This window comes from Geotrypetes seraphini, chromosome 7 (assembly GCF_902459505.1).
Source record: "Geotrypetes seraphini chromosome 7, aGeoSer1.1, whole genome shotgun sequence".
NCBI classification, from domain to species: domain Eukaryota; kingdom Metazoa; phylum Chordata; class Amphibia; order Gymnophiona; family Dermophiidae; genus Geotrypetes; species Geotrypetes seraphini.
In genome coordinates this window covers 158653254-158669791 of record NC_047090.1, presented here as the reverse complement: position 1 = coordinate 158669791, position 16538 = coordinate 158653254, and the positions used below count along the sequence as shown (strand labels likewise).

Sequence of the window (16538 nt, the reverse complement as noted above, 5' to 3'; positions counted from 1 at the left end):
TCTTTACAAGGCAGTTAATAAATCCCAAAAATAAATTTTTGATGAACTGTTGTTTAGCATAGACTATTTGGGGGAGGGGGCCATTGCAAGTCTAAAAGTGCAGGATGACCTTTTCCAGTTTTGCTCTTTGCAATTGGCACTTTATCTTTCTACTGTAGAACGTTTGATGCTGGTGTTCCACTGATGTTCCTTCGAGTATGAAAGCTGGTTATCTTTGGTCATCAGACATAGGAATATGGGTTAGCAAGTGTTAGTAGGGTGGAGCTGCAGCAGAGGTCCAGTCACTACAGCAGTCTTTAAAGTTTGTTCTATAAAGATGTGTCTTTACTCCGCCAAAGATTAACTATGCTGCCATTTGAAAACTGAAAAACTGTGACAGAATTCAAAAAGGTGTGGGATAAACACAGAGGATCTCTAATTAGAAAATGAATGGTATAAATTAAAGAACTAAGGGCTAAATTCACTGACCTCTATAGCGTTCCTGATCCGTGGCTGATCTGTGCAGGCCCGACGAATTTACAAAACAAAAAAATTCAAATGAGGGCGATCGGAGGAACACCCCCCGCCGACCGCATGGATCACTAGTGTGCAATCCTGACGCATGTGCAGACCATCTGTTGATGGTCTGCGCATGCGTCTAAGCTGTCTACAGCCCCAACTTTTTTAAAAAAAACTTTTACTAGCCCAGCGAGCCCGTGGTTTTAATCCGCTTTAAATCTGCGGGTTAAAACCAAGGGCTCGCAGTGGAAGGGCAGGACAGTCGGGGCGGCAGGAAAGATTTTGGTGCAAGAGCAGGGCGGCGAGTTGGGTTGGCAGGCAGGAGAGATTCGGGGCAAGAAGGGCAGCAAGTTGGGGCAGCAGGCATGAGAGATTCGGAGCTGAGACAGGGCAGCAGGGCGGCAGAAGGCAGGGCACTCAGAAAGGACCTCAGTGACTGGTCCTCAGCAATCGCTTATTTTGGATCGGCCAGCCCAGTCAATGTTGCTTTTTTTATTTTAGTGAATCGCGTCTTGTCTGTATTTGAATGCTGTTCCCCCTCATTTGCATGCGCGGATCGGAGGATGATCGAGACAGAGGTTAGGAAATTGGGTCGCAAAGGGCTCGCAAACCAATCAGTACACGACCGGTTTGCTTAGTGAATCTAGCCGTAAGACTTGCATGGTCTGTGTCCCACATATGGTGATTCGGTGTAGGATGGGCTGGGGAGGGCATCAATGGGAACTCCAGTAACTTGGAACATGAGGATGTTACTGGCCAGACTTTGTGATAGGTATCCTGCAAATAACAGGATGGCTGGATAGTCTGGAGTGAGCTTGGATGGCAACTCCAGCAGTTGGAAGCTAGGACAGTACCAGGTAGACTTTACGGTCCACGGCCCATAAATATCAAAGAAAAAAGACAAGTTTAATTTAATCATGAATTTTATAATGTGTATAACTAATGGGCAGACTGGACGCACATACAGTTCTTATGAGCAGTGTGGAAAGGGGGGTATGTTGTTTGTGTCTTTCCCCATAGATCATTATTGTACTCTGAATGCAAGACTAGAACCAGGTCTTATTGAAAAGTTGTAACTCGAAACAGATTGCCCCATTTTATTCCTAGGCTAAGCAGCATAAAATCTCTTTTACTACTTGGGACCTCGGTTGGCCATTGTTGGAAACAGGATACTGGACTTAATGGACCTTTTGGTCTTTCCCAGATTGGTAATTCTATGTTCTTAGTAGCCATGCTGTAAAAATGTTTAACCCCTAGGTTGCTTTTTATTGTGAACCGTTTTTGTGACCAGGTCTGATGAATTCATGGAACAGCGCCGAGTTAAATAGCAAGAAAGGCAGTTTACCATTCATTGGCTGTCTTTGTATTTCAGGCTCATCTGGTGCAGGCGTTGCCAAGGTAACTGTGAAATCGGAACGTGATCTAGAGAATTGTAAAAAAAAACTCTGGGTGAAAGGCTCGGTAAACCTGCCTCTGCCTTATTTCAAATGTGCTTTTTGAAGCAAAATGGTATCTTCCAGGCACTTCAGAATTTTGAATCTGTTTGATAACAGCTTAATAAATTTCCTAAATAAATAACAAACAAGATGTTTCATTTATTTGTTTCCACTTACTTTCCCACCTCTCCTGCTTGTCTTGACTAGATTGTAAATTCTACAAAGAACTCTCTCGTATGTGACCAACCTGCAAGATGTTGTATACATCAGCAACACAACAGAAATGATATTTTTATATAGTACTACCGTGTTTCCATGAAAATGAGACCTATTCCAAAAATAAGCCCTAGCATGATTTTTAGATGCTCCTAATATAAGCCTGACCCCAAAAATAAGCCCTAGTTAAGATCAACCTCCCCCCCGAAGCCCCTCCCAAATGTCCCCAACACTCCCTGACACTAGTGCTGCCCGATTAGCCGAAAAAAATCATTCAATTCAGCACCCCCACCCCAGTGAGACCTGACATACCTCCGCTCTGAGGCCTCCTAAAGCAGCAGCGGCAGCAGAACTTTCTCACTCTCCACCCCCCAATATGTGCAGCATCTTTCCTTCCCTCTCACCCATCCCCTTGTATAGCATCTTTCTATCCCTCCCTCCCATCCCCCTGTGTAGCAGACCACCACCACCCACCCTCCCACCATGAAACTGACATACCGTACCTCCGAGGCCTCCCAAAATGGCGGCAGCACTCTAAATGGGCTGCTTCGCAGCCTTCCCCACTGGTGCCTTCCCTCTGTCGCAGCGGGGAAGGCCACAAAGCAGCCCATTCAGAGTGCTGTCACCGCTGCTGGTTTTGGAAGCCTCGGAGGTATGGTATGCGAGTCTCATGGTGGGAGGGTCGGTGGGGTTCTGCTGCACAGGGGGATGAGAGGGGAGGAAAGATGCTGCATAAGGGGGATGGGTGAGAGGGGAGGAAAGATGCTGCATATGGGAGGGGGGAGAAAGGAAAGAGGAAGAATTGGGGTGGAGGAGAGGAAGGGGAGAGATGATTGTTGTATATGAAAAAAAATAAGACATCCCCTGAAAATAAGCCCCAATGCATTTTTTGGACCCAAAATTAATATGACACTGTCTTATTTTTGGGAAAACATGGTCGTAGTAATGGTTTATGGCAGAATTTATGATGGAAGAACTTTTATCAAGACCTCCAAGAAAGCAAAGTTGTAGCAGATGTTCTCACAGCAGGATTAATTAAACAACAAATGGGTGGACATTAGAGAATGTCCCTGTCCCCACAGCATCCAGCCTTCCCTCTCGCCACCTCACTGCCCTTCGGCACCCCTCGCATGGTCCGTGGATCTCCCTCCCTCCCCCTTACCTTCTCGGCATGTTTTAAGGTTTCAGAGTACTTGTTGAAAGCCGTCCGGAGCCTACGTGATCTTAACAAGGACAATCTCCACAAACCAGAAACACCTAACCCCCAAACCCTCTCACCAGATCTGGAAACTAATCCCTTCCCCACACATGAAGAGGTACTGAGGCAGGATCTGTTCTGATAAGAAGAAACATCCATTGGAATATCTTGCCTGCTGGGAAAGGTAAACTTGGGTTACAGTAGGCTTTTTCATTGTAGTTCTCAGCTAATTAGTTAAGCAATAATGTAGCTTTCACAATATATCTAAAAATAAAAAGAGGTTTTACTAATAGGTGATTTTAACATGCCGAATGTTGATTGGGGTGTCCCTATTGCAGGGTCTTCTAGAAGTAGGGAGATAATGGATGTTCCACAAGGAGAACTGTTCCCTCCTCCAAGCAAATTCCATTAATCACCACCCTCTGGCTTCTCTCTGTCTACCAGCTTCTAATCCAGTTCACCACTTTGGACCTTAACTTCATCCCATGGAGCTGGTTTTAAGAGCCTCCTATGAGGAACTGTCAAAGGCTTTGCTGAAATCTAAGTAAATCACATCTAGTGCACATCCTTGATCTAGTTCTCTGGTCACCCAGTCAAATAATTCAAATCACATTCATTTGGCACGATTTACCGTTAGTAAACCCATGTTGCCTCAGATCTTGTAATCGATTAGATTCTAAGATTTCACTATCCTTACCTTCAGCAACATGTCCATTATTTTTCCAATAACTGAAGTGAGGCTTACTAGCCTGCAGTTTCCCGCTTTATCTCTGCAACCACTTTTGTGAAGAGAGACTATATCCACTCTTCTCCAGTCCCGCAAAACCACTCTCGTCTCCAAAGATTTATTGAATAAATCTTTAAGAGGACCTGCCAGAGCCTCCCTCAATATCCTGGATTGGATCCCATCCGGTCCCATAGCTTTGTCCCCCTTCAGCTTTTCAAGTTGTTCATAAACACTTTCTTCTATGAACGGTGTGGTATCCACTTCAATTTCAGGTGTAACTTTGCTAACAAATCGCGGTCCTTTTCTCCATGCTTTTCTTGTGAATTCCAAATAGAAGCATTTGTTTAGCACGTTTGCTTTTGTCCTCATCATTCTCCAGATAGCGGTTCATAACTTCTATACCTGAGAATTTTTGTCTCCCTTTTTTTTTTTTTTAATTCTTTATTTATCATTTTAAATTTTAACAAAATCAAAACATTTTGTACATAAAGATTGTCTAATCATTCATAATAATAGAAGAAATTAATTTCCATAATACTAAAAATCTCTAAATCTAACAATCTCAAGTCCTCAAATATTGATCCAAGAATTTATGAGTGAACTTTAAGGAAATCCATTAATAAACCTATACAAGTAAAAGGTATCTAGTGACTGGTTTAAGGAGCTTATTCTATTTATCGAGTCCATTAGTTGTTACTATTACATTGTTGTTGTCGTTCTTCCTTCTTTCTCCAAACGTTTCTGCGACGCAGAAACGTCTCCCTTTTTTTATATTTATAGCCATTTGCTCTTCCGCTTTTGCCAGATGTATCGCTTTCTTGACTTCTTTTAGTTTTATCCAATATTACTTTCTGTACTCCTCTTCTTGAGTTGTTTATATATATATATATATATATATTTCACGAACGCCAATTCTTTTGCCTTTATTTTTTCTGCCACTAGTTTGGAGAACCATATCGGTTTCCTTTTTCTCTTACTTTTATTTATTTTCTTCACATAAAGGTTAGTAGCTCTTTTCATTGCACTTTTCAACTTGAACCACTGTTTTTCCATTTCTCTTGTGTTATGTTTTATGATTTCAAAGGGCGAGCTGACACCGACGTGGGCATGCTGCTCACGCTGGAGAAGTTTATAAGGTACAGGGACTGGGAAGGGGACACGTGCCTGGCAGGGGTGGTGCTGCTCACCCCCCAACCCCCTCCTCCCTGGGTGCCGCTCACCTTTACTGTGCCACTGGCTGTGACCGACATCTTCTGCAGCATGCTTGTGAGCACAGATGGACTAAATCTAGGGTTCAACATAACATCCCTATTGCACTGAAGATAGAAAGACTAGATCAGGAGCAAGCCCGGGGCTATCAAAACCCAATATGGCCACAAAGCCAGGAGCTAGGAAGGCCATCCACTCGCCTGTCAGGAAATGGAAAAAGGACAAAACTGAGGACAACTGGAAAGAGCACAGGAAGTATCAAAAAGAATGTCACCGTGTGGTTCGAAAAGCCAAAAGAGAGTATGAAGAGAGGCTAGCCAGGGAAGCTCGAAATTTCAAACCGTTCTTTAGATATGTTAGAGGGAAGCAGCCAGCCAGGGAGGAGGTGGGACCGCTGGACGATGGAGACAGGAAGGGAGTGGTGAAGGAAGAGAAAGAAGTAGTAGAAATAATTAACATGTTCTTTTCGTCTGTATTTACAAATGAAGACACATCCAACATACCGGAAACTGAGCAAATCTTCAAGGGAGATCAAGCAGAAAAATTAACATCCATGGAAGTGAGCCTGGAAGACGTACATAGGCAGCTAGAAAAACTAAAAACTGACAAATCCCCGGGTCCGGACGGAATCCATCCAAGGGTTCTGAAGGAACTAAAGGATGAGATAGCGGAACTACTGCAGCAAATTTGCAATCTATCCCTGAAAACAGGCGTAATCCCAGAGGACTGGAAGATAGCCAATGTTACGCCCATCTTTAAAAAGGGATCAAGAGGTGACCCGGGAAACTACAGACCGGTGAGTCTGACCTCGGCTCCAGGGAAAATGGTGGAAGCACTTATAAAAGACATCATCGACGAACATTTTGAAAGAAACAAACTTCTGACAACCAGCCAACATGGTTTCAGCAAGGGGAGATCGTGCCTAACTAACTTATTGCACTTCTTCGAAGGAATTAACAAACGGATGGACAGAGGTGACCCCATAGACATCATATATCTAGACTTCCAAAAAGCCTTTGACAAAGTACCCCATGAACGCCTACTTCGGAAACTGAAGAACCATGGGGTGGAAGGAGATGTACATAGATGGATCAGAAACTGGTTGGCGGGTAGGAAACAGAGGGTGGGAGTGAAGGGCCACTACTCGGACTGGAGGAGGGTCACGAGTGGTGTCCCGCAGGGCTCGGTGCTTGGGCCGTTGCTATTTAATATATTCATAAATGATCTAGAAACAGGGACGAAGTGTGAGATAATAAAATTTGCGGACGACACCAAACTATTTAGTGGAGCTCGGACTAAAGAGGACTGCGAAGAATTGCAAAGAGACTTGAACAAACTAGGGGAATGGACGACGAGATGGCAGATGAGGTTCAATGTTGAGAAATGTAAAGTACTACATGTGGGAAGCAGAAACCCGAGGTGCAGCTATACGATGGGAGGGATATTATTGAAGGAGAGTACCCAAGAAAGGGACTTGGGGGTAATGGTGGACATGACAATGAAGCCGACGGCACAGTGTGCAGCAGCCGCTAAGAAGGCAAATAGAATGCTAGGCATAATCAAGAAGGGTATTACAACCAGAACGAAAGAAGTTATCCTGCCGTTGTATCGGGCGATGGTGCGTCCGCATCTGGAGTACTGCGTCCAATATTGGTCGCCGTACCTTAAGAAAGATATGGCGTTACTCGAGAGGGTTCAGAGAAGAGCGATACGTCTGATAAAAGTGATAGAAAACCTTTCATACGCTGAGAGATTAGAAAAACTGGGACTCTTTTCCCTGGAGAAGAGGAGACCTAGAGGGGATATGATAGAGACTTACAAGATCATGAAAGGCATAGAGAGAGTAGAGAGGGACAGATTCTTCAAACTTTCGAATAATAAAAGAACAAGAGGGCACTCGGAAAAGTTGAAAGGGGACAGATTCAAAACGAATGCTAGGAAGTTCTTCTTTACCCAACGTGTGGTGGACACCTGGAATGCGCTTCCAGAGGACATAATAGGGCAGAGTACGGTACTGGGGTTCAAGAAAGGATTGGACAATTTCCTGCTGGAAAAGGGGATAGAGGGGTATAGATAGAGGATTACTGCACAGGTCCTGGACCTGTTGGGCCACCGCGTATGCTGACTGCTGGGCACGATGGACCTCTGGTCTGACCCAGCGGAGGCACTGCTTATGTTCTTATGTTCTTACTGGTGTTTAAGCCCGTTAGATTAACGGGTGCTAGATGACCGCCTCTCCTGCTTTTGAACCTGGGCAGGGGCAGAGGCAGAGCCGGGGCGGGAGGGAGTGACGGTGGGAGAGCAATTTCAAAGCTTCAGCAGCGGCGGCTCCTTGACCAATCCGTGCTTACAACATCCCCACACTTGCGGTTTGGCTGGCTCCCCCACCAAAGCCCTTCGCAGCGGCAGCCCCTCCCGCATCCGTCCCCGCGTCCCAAGCCTCTCCGAAGGCCGGCTCCCACGAAAATGGTACTCCTCTGTCCAAAGCCGCGGCGTCAGCCTCCCTCAAGACACATTTCAAATCTGACATATTGTAATCACAAAACAGAAAATAAAATTATTTTTCTTACCTTTTGTTGTCTGGTCATTATTCATACCATGTAGGGGTCCCAGGCTATGGTTGGCTTTTGATAACTGGCTTGCCAGGGCCCCTTCTTTCTTCTTCCCTCCCTCCATCCTAGAAACTGAAGACAGGCACCTCCCCCCAGTGGTCTGAGACAGGAGGGAGCAGTTAGGAGAGGGTCTGAGGGCAAAGAGGGGCTCAACAGCGCCCAACCACTTTTCCTTCCCTCCCTCCATCAGATGCAGTGAATCCACCAATGTTAAAAGGAGCCGCGTCGAAATCGGAGGCCTGCCACTGCCGTAGCACGTTCCTCTCTGCCTTGGTCCCGCCCCTTCTCTGACATATGGGACCGCGGCAGAGGGAACGTGTTACGGTGGCAGCAGGGCTCCAATTTCAAAGTAGCTCCTTTTAACATAGGCGGAGCTGAACTGACCTGATGGAGGAAGGGAAGGAACGGTGGGGCAAATTTCAGCAACGGCAGGAATTGTTTGGCGGGCCAAGCACCGTGAAACTTTGTTTCGTTAGGCAGCCCCGGGGGGGGGGGGGGGGAGGGAGTCGTCGACGTGCAGGCCGCTGTGAACAGGAGCGGCGGCAGGACCATAAGGCGGGAGTGAGCAGTTCGGCTTCCCCTATTTGGGGAAACCGGGGAAATCGCCTTGCCGAACTCAGCTGCGCGTCGGGAGTGAGTTGTTCGACTTCCCCTATCTGGGGAAACCGCCGTGCCGAACTCAGCTGCGCGTGGGGCCGTAGTAAGCGCGGGGCATGCTGCACTCTTGGCGGCCACGGACCTACTGATCATGGAAGCACGCCAATAAGACTGCGCATGCGCCGCCTACGTTTTTATTATATAGATGTCAGAGACAGAGTATACTAAAGTGCCAGGGAGCTTGCCACTTGGTATCTATCTCCATGTGTTGGCAGATGGACATAACACATCCATCTACTATAGATTAATGGTCCCCAACCCTTTCCTGGAGGACCACTAGCCAGTCGCAGTTTCAGGATAGCCCTAATGAATAGCATGGGACAGATCTGCATCCCTATCATCTTCAGTACATGCAAATCTCTTTCATGCATATTCATTAGGGCTATCCTGAAAACCTGACTGGCTGGTGGTCCTCCAGGACAGGGTTGGGAACCACAGCTGTAGATGACAAGGAAAAAGGCTTAGAGAACCAAGCTCATAGTCTGGCCCAGAAACCACTGTTCTATTTTTAAATCAAAGCCAACTTTATTCATTATAAAAAAAAAAAAATACATAGGTTACAATAGCTGCTGTTATAATGATCCTATATTATAATTAACAGAAGGTCAATTACATAAGCCTGTAAATGCTTTATGTACTCAACTTTTACATTGTTGAGTTAATAATAGTACTAACTGTGCCACAGTTACATAAAATCAAACAATTGTTGTGCAAGGCACAATTAAAAGCAACATTTACATAATGTAGTTTAACATTGTGATTGGTAACAATTGTTGGGGGCCAAGGTTGATGCTAGACTAGTACTAACAGACTATATCAACGCACTGCTTGCTATCATCATTTTCACTCATTTTACCCCTTGGGATATTCATTAGCCCTTTTGTGGTAGGTAGGTAGACAGTGATCTGTCTAGTGAAATTGTTTACACTTTGCCTGTATAATGATTTATTGAAGCATGGCAAATGCAGCTGACAAAGGCATAACCTGCTACGTTTCTTAGCAGTAGATTTGTTACAAACTTTATTTTGTAGCAACTAATAAATCTTCCCTATTGCCAATCAAACCACTAACTTATTCTGTGACCAAGGAAAAATTCTTTAACCTCTGACCTCTAGAATAATAACACACAGCCTGTGAAGTAGCAAAGAAAGTCGACAACCAAGGTGGAGGGAAGATGGTGTCCAGCATTCCCTTCCCCCAGTGACGGGGGAGGTGGGGGTGTCTCGTCTCAAATGCACTCCCTCTCAGTACTTCAAGTCTACCGGCAGCAAGCAAGGTCTCCTACCCTGCTGCTCACGCTGGCTCAATCCTACCCTCTGACGTAACTTCCTAGTTCTACGAACAGTTATGTTAGAGCAGGGGTGTCCAACCTGCGGCCCAAGGGTCGCAAGTGGCCCCGTGAAGTATTTTGTGCAGCCCCGGTCGAGGGCGATGCAGCGTTTTCCTCTGCTGCCCCCGGGTGCTTAACGTCTTGCCGGCTCCCTCCTCTGTCTTGCTGCAGCGTTTGTGCGGCCCCAGAAACATTTTTTTCGGCCAATTCGGCCCAGGGAAGCCAAAAGGTTGGACACCCCTGTGTTAGAGGGAGGGTCTCAGGGCTGGCATGAGCAGCAGGGAGGAATTCCTGCACTCTAAGCTTTAGAGGCCGCGTAGGATAAATTAAAGGCCATAGCATTTTAAAAAGTCCACATTTAGCAGTGGACACATTACAAGGGCATGTCATGTGGTCATGTGCTTAGTATCTAATATAAATATAAGTATGACAAGCTGAATATCAAAAAATCACAAAATTCACCCAAAAATATTCAATAGTTAAACACCAGAAACTATTGCGAAATCTCCACAGTACGAGATACTGATATAGGGGTAACAGAGAAAAAGATTCTGATATAAAGGTAATGGAGAAAAAGACCTCGGTATCTCCCAGGATCACTGTCCCCTGGGAGTCTATATATCAGCTTCAAAGCTAAACAAAACTAAACCTTAAGTTTATATACCGCATCATCTCCACGGATGTGGAGCTCGGCACGGTTTACAAGAACTTAAAATATAGGAAGAGAAGGGAAATAAAAGGTTTACATGAACTTATATATAGAAGAGAAGAGTAAGGGGGGATAGAATTACATTTTAGTGAAAAGCCAGGTTTTCAATTGCTTGCAGAATAATTGGAGGGAGCCCAGGTTCCGCAGCGAGGTAGTAAGGTTGTTCCAAAGACCTGTGATTCTGAAGAGAAGGGATTTTCCCAGTGTGCCTGCATAGCGAATACCGTGTAGAGAGGGGAAAGATAATTTATACCTTTGGGTGGGTCTGGTAAGAGTCAGGACTCGAGGAGTTATAAGATAGTGGGATTAAGGGAGGAAGAATGCTGTGAAAGATCTTAAAAGCCAGGCAGGAGCAAAGCTGCAATAGGAAATACATCCTTGGTCAAAAAACTCCCAAAATTTTCAACTTTATCACAGTTCTCAATAATGTTATACTTTTTATAATACCTTATCCATATGCTTTCAATATTCAGTATTCAAAAATTTATGCAAAAAACAAGCACTTATCTGTGGGGATATCCAATCTCCAGTGATCGTTAAGTCAGAGCAGAGAAGAAAAGCACCCGGTATCAACTATTATTTCCTTAAGGTATACCGGTATGTAAATCAATAGATATATTCTTATGTTCTTATTTCTCAGATCAGTATGCATAAGATCTATTTGTATACAATGGAAGCAGTGTATGCAAATAGCTCTCATGCAAATTCATTGGGGAAATCCTGAAAACCCGACTGGATTGCGGCCCTCGAGGACCAACGTTGGACAACCTCGATATACTCGCACATTTCTATGGTTCCATTGTTCTCTCTCTGCACTTGCTTATGCTGACCTCTGCTTTCAACAATATTAAGAACATAAGAATAGCCTTACTGGGTCAGACCAATGGTCCATCAAGCTCAGTAGACTGTTCTCATGGTGGCCAATCCAGGTCTTGGCCAAATCCAAAGGAGTATCAATATTCCATGCTACCGATTCAGGGCAAGCAGTGGCTTCCCCCATGTCTTTCTCACTAAGAGATTATGGACTTTTCCTCCAGGAACCTGTCCAAACCTTTCTTAAAACCAGCTGCGCTATCCGCTCTTACAACCACCTGTAACAATGTGTTCCAGAGCTTAACTATGCTCCGCGTGAAAAAAAATTTCCTTCTACTGATTTTAAAAGTATTTCCCTGTAACTTCATTGAGTGTCCCCTAGTCTTTGTAATTTTTCTCTGTGTAGTTTATAATGGCAGGTTAAATATACATAAATGAAGATTGCATTTGTAACTACCTTCCAAAGCAGGATGAGTATAGCCCTAGAAGCAGACATGAGAAACTAATAGGGAAATATACAAAAGTATTAACCTTATGTCTTTATTATATTTGATATACTGTTCAAATAGCCTAAAAGGCTTCAAGTCAGTGTACATAAAAGCAAACAAATAAATATTACACTAAAATTCAATAATATGATATAGTGAGTGATATACGAGGGCTGATTGAAAAGGAATGAGACTGCTTCTGTCTTTCTTTCCAAGAAGTAGACATGCCAATGCTGTGCTGGTTCTTGTGAAGCTCATATACCAACCTGCAGTTGGACTGAAGTAGTCGTCATTGTTGGGACACAGCAAGAGGAACTTCACACGTTTCATCATGGTAGATGAGGAAGACATGTTTGAGAGGACACCAGAGGTATGTGATTAACATAAAATTCAAACTTGGAAAGAGCAATAATGAAACTCAATATGGCAAGATACAGCGGTGAACCGATTAGCCGTGCTGACGGTGATGTGCGATGAAAGTGGGAGCCAGTGTTCCGATTTCAGCAGCTGGGCAACATGATCAAATCATCATGCTGAATGAATTAATTTCACAGCTGTAATAGGTAAGGAGAGTCTAAGTGCCTGGTGTGTTGCCTGTAATCAGAAGAACTGCACTTGGGATTAGTTCCAGCTTATCCAACGTCACTACACCATCTGACTTAATAAAGGGCGCCAGTAAAGGCGTGTGGCTTAAGGGGCAAGAAAAGACCCGAGGGGGTTTAGAAAGAATGAAGAAGTGTTATTTGGAGAAATGGGTACGCGTAAAGCTGAAGTACACAACATTCAGACACCCTCCTTGAGAATGACTGGCCCTATGGATAAACATTTGGTAACACCGATTGAAAACATGCAGTTATCCAACCTTTCCTCACCAGAGTCTGGCCCTTCCCTTACTTTGGGAGGTAGGCCCACTCCTCATCCATTAGTCTCTTCTCCCAATACTGAAGCGGTTAGTGGGAATAAAGAAGCTATAAATACTTTATAGAGAAGAAGCAGGGTGAGCTAATTTCTGGTATAGCAGGTTCCAGTGTTTTACCTAAACCTGTTTCTTTGTTGGATTTAATAATAACTTTATTCTTATATACCGCCAGCAATCTTGCGACAACCTGTGAACTCGGCTAAAGCCATGGATTCTGATATTTCTTTGCAAGACGTTTGGTCTATTGTCTCTAGAACTGAATCCATGTTGAAGGATACGGTAACCCAGTTATGCTCCTTCACCAAGGTTGCAGCTGAGAAGCTTGCAGAATTGGATTCTAAATCTAGTAAATTAGAGGAATTTGCTTTTGGTTTAGACATTCAGATTAAGAATTTGAAAATTGTCAGTTAGTTAAGAATATAAGCAATGCCTCCGCTGGGTCAGACCCGAAGTCCATCGTGCCCAGCAGTCCGCGCACGTGGCAGCCCAACAGGTCCAGGACCTGTGCAGTGATCCTCTATCTATACCCCTCTATTCCTTTTTCCAGCAGGAAGTTGTCCAATCCTTTCTTAAACCCCAGTACCATGCTCTGCCCTATTATGTCCTCTGGAAGCGCATTCCAGGTTTCCACCACACGTTGGGTAAAGAAGAACTTCCTGGCATTTGTTTTGAATCTGTCCCCTTTCAACTTTTCTGAATGCCCTCTTGTTCTTTTATTCTTTGAAAGTTTGAAGAATCGGTCCTTCTCTACTCTCTCTATGCCCTTCATGATCTTGTAAGTTTCTATCATATCCCCTCTAAGTCTCCTCTTCTCCAGGGAAAAGAGACCCAGTTTCTCCAATCTCTCAGCGTATGAAAGGTTTTCCATCCCTTTTATCAGACGTGTCACTCTCCTCTGAACCCTTTCGAGTAACGCCATATCCTTCTTAAGGTACGGCGACCAATATTGGACGCAGTACTCCAGATGCGGACGCACCATCGCCCGATACAACGGCGGGATAACTTCTTTCGTTCTTGTTGCGATACCCTTCTTGATTATGCCTAGCATTCTATTTGCCTTCTTAGCGGCCACTGCGCACTGTGCCATCGGCTTCATTGTCATGTCTACCACACCCCCAAGTCCCTTTCTTGGGTACTCTTATTCAATAACATCCCTCTCATCGTATAGTTGTATCTCGGGTTTCTGCTTCCCACATGTAATACTTTACATTTTTCAACGTTGAACTTCATCTGCCATCTCGTCGCCCATTCCCCTAGTTTGTTCAAGTCCCTCTGCAATTCTTCGCAGTCCTCCTTAGTCCGAGCTCCACTAAATAGTTTGTGTCGTCCGCAAATTTTATTATCTCACACTTTGTCCCTGTTTCTAGATCATTTATGAATATATTAAATAGCAGCGACCCAAGCACTGAGCCCTGCGGAACACCACTCGTGACCGTCCTCCAGTCCGAGTAGTGGCCCTTCATCCCAACCCTCTGTTTTCTACCCGCCAACTAGTTTCTGATCCATCTATGTACGTCTCCGTCCACTCCATGGTTCTTCAGTTTCCGGAGTAGACGTTCATGAGGCACCTTGTCAAAGGCTTTTTGGAAATCCAGGTATATGATGACTATGGGGTCTCCCCTGTCCATCCGTTTGTTAATTCCTTCAAAAAAGTGCAATAAGTTAGTTAGGCACGATCTCCCCTTGCAGAAACCATGTTGGCTGGTTATCAGAAGTTTGTTTCTTTCAAAATGTTCATCGATGCTTTCTTTTATCAGTGCTTCCGCCATTTTCCCCGGAACCGAGGTCAGACTCACCGGTCTGTAGTTTCCCCGGTCACCTCTTGATCCCTTTTTAAAAATGGGCGTAACGTTGGCTATCTTCCAATCCTCCGGGATCACGCCTGTTTTCAGGGATAGGTTGCAAATTTGCCGCAGTAGTTCCGCTATCTCCTCCTTTAATTCCTTCAGAACCCTTGGATAGATTCCATCCGGACCCGGGGATTTGTCAGTTTTTAGTTTTTCTATCTGCCTGCACACATCTTCAAGGCTCACTTCCATGGATGTTAATTTTTCTGCTTGATCACCATTGAAGAATTGCTCAGGTTCTGGTACGTTGGTTGTGTCTTCGTTTGCAAATACAGACGAAAAGAACGTGTTTATTAAAGACAGTTTGATTCTTCATAGAAAGCTTGAATTAGTGGAAAATCAACTTCACGCCTCTTCTACTAAACTGCGCTAGCGGTTTTAGCGCGGGGAGCCACGTTGCTCCCGACTCTCATAAGAACTCTGTGAGCGTCAGGAGAAACACAGGCTATTCAGCGTGGGTTCCCACGCTAAAACCGCTAGTGCATTTTAGTAGAAGAGGGGGTTAGAGCCAAGAATTTATGTAGATTTATTTTTAATTTTCCTATGGCACTTTTATTATCACTTGAAACATTATTGAGACAATATTTTTCCTGATATCCTGAAACTTCCAAAAGCTAAAGATACACCCCCCTTTTACAAACCCGTAGCATGGTAGATTACAAAACGGTAGCGTGGTAGAATTCCTATAAGTGTCAAAGCTGTTACCGCCGTGACCGGTGCCAAAAACTACACTACGGTTTTGTAAAAGGAGGGGGATGCTTATTACTAGGGTATGTTATATTTCCTCAAAAACTAAGGTATTGGGCGCTGAAGCTGCGATGGATGTTTTGTGTGATTCAAAAACCCCTAGCCTTACAGCGTTTTTGGAAGATTTCTAAAAGAGCTACACTGTTAACAACCTTTTTGTCTGAGTCAGATAAGAGTCTAATTATGAGAGCTTACTTTAGTAATAAAGACTCTAATTTTTGTGGTTATAAAATTCAGCTTTTTCCTGATTTGACTTGTTCTACTCAGCTGACATAAGGCTTTTTTAGCCTTAAAGTTTCAGTTGATTTCAGTTGGTGGAACGTTCAATTTAAAATTTCTTTGTAAATGTTCAGTTACATTGGAAGGTAAAAAAAAATTTGGGGGAGCCAGATCAGTTGGAGAGTCTTATTGCTGGTAAAAAATTTGGTGACATCAGCTTCATTTGTTTAAATAAATTTTCTTCTCAGCTAATTAAGATGGGAAGGTTTTAGTTAGTGGTGATTGTGGTGTGACATGGGGGGGGGGGGAGGAGAGGGGACAGTGCCCCCACCAAGAAGGCACCCGAGGTAGCCCTGCCCTCCACTGCCACGGGGTGGTACATAGGCTCCTAATCTGGCTCAGCACTCAGTCTTCTCACTAGTATTCAGCAGAAAATAATGTATGCTGTAGCTCTTCCTAAAGCAAGGGGTTCAGATTAAAAGCCACACAGGTAGAGAGAACATTTTATTAAAAAAAAATATATATAAACCCATTTCTTTGACAAAGTGAACACAATGGCTCTGTGAGATGCAAGGAATGTGGCCTATCTGGAATCTGATAAAGCAGTCAGTAGTTATCTACATACTGTATGATAAAATCTAACTAGAACAGCCCATCCTAACTTTTCTGCCTGGAGCTGCATTCTTAGTGGGAGAGGACATTGCATTCCAAAAGAGGCAGTACCTAGCTTCTTCTGGGCAGCTTCACTAAGGTGATACCCTCTTATCAGGTGAATTCTCTCAAAGATACCAAAGTAGTTATCTCCTCTACTATTCTTATACATCGCTTCAATATTGTCTGCCTCAGTGCTTTCAAGCCTGTTAAATCTAGGCTTTCTTTGTACCAAGTGCATCCATATACGATCACTCACCCT

The 16538-nt window shown here is 44.2% G+C and overlaps 1 protein-coding gene across 4 annotated transcripts in view; it reads right to left on the bottom strand.

Moving 5' to 3' along the window:
• Positions 1 to 16538, bottom strand: part of LOC117363463 — a 138935-nt gene that overhangs the window by 119486 nt on the left and 2911 nt on the right. For 2 of the 4 annotated variants that reach the window (XM_033951223.1, XM_033951225.1), the window contains exon 2: positions 1844 to 1920. The exons of the other annotated variants lie outside the window; for them this stretch is intronic. The gene's annotated coding sequence lies outside the window, so the exon portion shown is untranslated. The remainder of the gene's footprint in view (positions 1 to 1843; positions 1921 to 16538) is intronic. 4 annotated transcript variants of the gene reach the window in all.